Raw genomic sequence first — 5,213 nt, 5'->3', positions numbered from 1 at the left:
ACACATTTACTTGACCAATATGGATGAATTAGAGTGGCATAATTGTATCTTTATTTAGTTTCTAGATCGTTATAATGGGATTTAAATTGCTTAATTAGAGACTGAATCTTGATTAGTACATAAGTCATGACTAGCACATTATTTATCGACAGGATTTGGTATGGAGCAAGAAATGTGGCAATTACATTCTAGATGGAATCACGATTTGTCATGCATAGTCTATGTGGATAATCAAGCAAGATGGATGTTGATTATATGTGTGATATTCATATGTTTTTGAGGAACACTATATAAACACTTTGGCAGTTCAATTTGGTTCACACTTGAGCTTCCTTACTGCTTTGAGCTCAGCTTGTGATGGCTCAAGCCAAACCAAACTGTTTTGGGCTAAGCCAATTAAGGCTAATTGGTTTGGTTAAATTGGCTCCTAAACCGGTTTAGGAGCTGATTAGGTTCAAGTTTGAAAACTCCCAAACTGGTTAAGGGTTAACCGGTTTGGTTTGGACAATGCCAAACTGGTTAAGCTTAAACTGCACCATTGTCGATTCATATGGACAACCTAATGTCAAATAGACTTGGTCACACACTTTGTACACTTCATCTCAAATTCTCGTATAGTTATTTCCACATTATCAAAACTAATCCCAAATAGTTAATCCAATGTCAAATAATCGTATAAAAAAATCTCATATAATTAATTCCTTTTCAAAATTCAATTTGAGAAAGAGAAAGTTTGTTGCCATATTGTTTGCTTGGATAAGGAACCATGTGATATGAAGAAAAAATATGTCATCCCATCACAACTTATTTGCTTGCCAAATGTGTTGATATTTTCGCCCATTTTTTACTCGCATGTTGAACAACTTTATTTTCTTTTTCCTTCCCACTAAAAAGTTGTCCCCTCTAAAAGTCACTACTACAGATCATCCTCTCTAAGTTCCAATGTTTACAGACTCTATGCAAACATTATTAGTTTCCAATTGTTTTTCATTTGTAATTCATGCTAGTTTTTCTTAGTTCTTTATATCTAATTTGTTATTTTGGATGCAATAGGACTTTACCAATAGCATCATGTGAGAGTGCAAGTTAAAGATGCGTTTAAGCAAGATGACTTTGAGCTCGAAAGTTTTATTAATTGAGATTAAGAGTGTTATCCGCCGCCTTTAAGTTGATACTTTGGATGAAATAGGACTTTACTTAAAACATGTGGCCGTCAGTGTGAGTTAAAAATTGGTCGTCTCAAGGATGAATCTAATCAACTACTGGGATCATGTAAGGGGTTGTCATGGGGATACATTGCAGAAGGTCCAGGCAAAAGTATTGAATGTTGGCGACGGTTTATGTCAATGCCACTACAAGATCAAGCGAACATACTCCATGGAATCAGGGGCGGATGGACTATGAGATCGGAAAACATTAACGCGTTACTGATTAGGGACTCTGCTATTCAAAGGACGACAATGGAGAAATGGATAGGCCACGAGGAGGAGGGCTCTCTGATCCCGAGAGGTAGGGGATCACTAGACTTGCTCGAAGGCCATGAAGTGAGAGACACTGCGACACCCACACAGAATAATGCCATTCGAGTACTCGCGTACACTGGTCATAAATAGATTGTAGATCCTGATCCGATCAAAGTACAACCCAATTGGCATATATGTACTCATGAAAACACATGGCTGCGTAAGGTCAGTTGGGACCCTTTGTAATGGACATGGCGTGATCCCTACGCGGGGCAAGGAAGCAAACCCATCCCTTTCTTCCAATTCACAACTAGATTGGGTCGCCACATTCTAGCTGCTCAAGCCGCCCGAGAACCGGCTGCTGCGAAGGTCTGGCACACATTTCAAGTTCCCTCCGCAGTAATCACCAAGTTTTGGCAGAAAATCTGGAAGCAACAACACGTGAGGCGAATTACCACTTTCCAATGGTTGTTAATACATAAGTCCCTACCGGTGGGAGCATGGCAACGTGGGAACCTTAACTCTCCTAATTGTGTAGAGTGCCCACATGCAGTAGAATCCATACAACACGCTCTGTGGGACTGCCCAACGTCCCATAGAACATGGCGGAGGGTTGGCCGCTTGTTGCAATTATGCCAGGTGCAAGGTTCAATCAAGTGGGGAAATATATGTTGGCTATCATGGCATGCTGCAATTGGCCGATACGAGCATCAAGAGGAGGGTATGACTTTGGTGATAAAAGCACAAGAGGTTCTTTTCTCCTCCAGCGACAATGTCCACTATTTTCCTCTTAATGACAAATCTCAAGAGGTGTTGGAATTGGTCAGCCCAATAACCCTTTGGATTCTATGGAAACAACGATGTAGGCGAGTCTTCTCCAACCAAACCACCCATCCAACAAGGTTATTGCAAGAGATATGGAGTGAAATTGTAGCCACTCTAAAGAGCCAATATGATGGCCTTAAAGGTGGCTCTGAGGGAGTTGAAAGACAACGCATAGCCTTCATCCAACAATGGTCGTCCTCTCCCTTTCTTGAGTCAGTGGGCTTCCACATTAGATGGAACTATCGCGTCCCTTTAGGGATTTGTACATAATCGCCTCATTTGTAAAATTTTATAACTAATGGAAGGAGTTTTTTTTTGGAAAAATAAATATAAATAAATAAATAAATAATGCAATTGACCTCAAGAGTGTTAGTAATTGACATTGAGAGTATTTTCAGCTATTTAATTTTTTTCCCATGAAATTGATGATACAGGGTTGGTAATCGAATTTCTAGCGTGGGACATCTGCGTTAATGGGAATGCTAGTTGTTAATATTTTGCACATATTCATATTTAAAAGTTTGCAAAATGTATTAATGACAACACATCAAGTGCCATACAACAACAATTGCTTTTTTGCATTATACAATATATGCTAGACCGTCTTAAAGATTTCCTTCGTTGTATTCTAAAATATAAACCTATAACACAATGTGATGGTAAAGCTTGTCGATTTGATCTCAAGTAACGATTTCAGTTTGAATCTTGCCCACTTATGATGCACTCCTAAAAAATGGTTTTACCGCATTGACATTGACACATTTTCTGGAATACAACATACGAAATTTATAGCAATGCATTTTAAAACGGATTTCTAAATAAAATTAAAAGACATGTTTTTTGTCAAGGGGTCATGGTCCATGGATTGCTTATAATATCATTCCCTCCCCCCTCCCAAAAGCGCACTTCCATCGTCATGCATATCAAAGCTCAAAAATAGTTTGTGTAATTGAACGAGAATATCACCCTCTAGTTGCTCAATAAAGAAATCCATGTACATGGACAACAATACAAATCCACAAAGCCCTATAGATTCACCATGTTATGAATGGTTTCATGCTTATTGCAAAAGATTCACAAACATGATAAGGAAGTTGAACCTAATTCTAAGGAGTGTTGATAAAGATACATTTCCATGTATAATATTAGAAATAAGGATTTCTTATTGATGAGGGTGTGCAATAACCTCAAGCTTATTCTTATCACAAGTTATAAGATTGTTGAACGTGATGAAAGAGATATTGGATACGATCTAGAACAAAGGATTTCAATTGCAATGAGGATTAGATGCATGCACATGCCCATTCAAGATGAATCAATAGATTAATAAAATGGTCAATTAGAAGGAACATCAATCAACATTCAATAATGTCTATCAAAATGATTATAGTGCCTTGTGACTCCTAGGAAGATTGTCATTAACAACAAAAAGCAAAGTTTGTGGTATTTGTTGAGACTTATTTGAAAAGTCTCTACCAAACCCAATGATTTCAAATAAAGTAACAACGATATTGATACAACGATAACTCCTTATCTTCCTCTTACGGAAATCAATTGCTTACGTAGAACCAAAACAAGAAACTTTATTACAATCATCATTGATTATTCCCTTCAACCTTTGGTTTATGAAACATGAAATTGGAAAAGCCAAGTTTTTAGGCATTATGAGTAACAACATGTAATGGGAATGTGTTGTGCCTTCCTAAAAATGGTAATGAATCGTCCCTTTTGGGATTTGTATAAAACATTCAAAATTTTCCAATAACAAAACTCCTTCCAAATTTTATAACTAATGGAAGGAGTTTTGTTATTGGAAAAAATAAATAAATAATAGAAATAAATAAATGGTAATGACCATGCAATGCCACATACCAAACAAGGTCTTATTATGTTAAACACATTGGGTTCGTTTATAGGGGGCTAAGGGCTATTTGTGTGTCATCATTTGATCAATATTAGATTTATGCTTATGCATTCTTAGACACTAAAAAGGAAACAAGAAATGGATAAAATGGAGTTGATATCAATTGATAATAAAATATTATATCATATTTATTAATGGTAGTTTCTATGTTAGTCATTCTTAAAAGCCGATTAAGATTTTCAATGATAATCATTCTCTCTCAAGGGAATGTGATTAAATAAGTGCCGCTAAACATGAATCCATGCCAAAGGAATACTTGTTTGCAAAGGACCATCTAGAGGATTAAAATTTCGCAATGTTTTATGTTGACATACCCATGATCTGGATCAAAGGTTGTACCTCGTGTAACATCATGAATTGTTCCGAGTAGAAATGTCGCAAATCCGAGTGCAGCTACTTACTAGTTATGAAACTTGTTCTGTATTAACATGATTCCAAAAGTGATGTCTTGCTTACAACTATTGTGCTGTGGATTAAACTAGTTCCATATTTGTACTTCCTCTTAATATTTGTTTGTCTAAAGTATTCGTAATATATGAAATTTAAGTGTAAATAATGCATATCATGCGAACTCGATAGATTTCAATGTCACAATGACATTCATCTTCATAAGAAGTTGCATCATGACCACCTTTTTCTCTCTCTAAATCTCCTTGCTCTATTCTTTTATTTTTTTCTCGTTTTTTTAAAAATTTCACTCCTTGGTCTATTCTCTACCATTTGGCCCTATTTTTCTCTTTTTCTAAACCTTCTAATGTTTTATACATAACAAGTGACGGCAAATTTCTTCATGTGGTCCAAACGAATATGCGTGTCACTCGAAACACATGACACCTAATATCCTAGAAAGTGTTTTCTATCCGGGTGTCTGAATGACATGAAAATATAGAGAGCTTTCTTTTACATATCTAGCAACCAACCGTACACGAATCACCCTAATGAGCCTACAACAAGATAATGGGGGTGTCTAGAAACTCCATGATGGATTTCATAACATCAAA

The sequence above is a fragment of the Azolla caroliniana genome, unplaced genomic scaffold (genome assembly GCF_043228905.1).
Source record: "Azolla caroliniana isolate FFs.n. ecotype wild unplaced genomic scaffold, voAzoCaro1.0.p SCAF_11, whole genome shotgun sequence".
Lineage (NCBI taxonomy): Eukaryota > Viridiplantae > Streptophyta > Polypodiopsida > Salviniales > Salviniaceae > Azolla > Azolla caroliniana.
Note: the sequence above shows the minus strand (reverse complement) of the source record.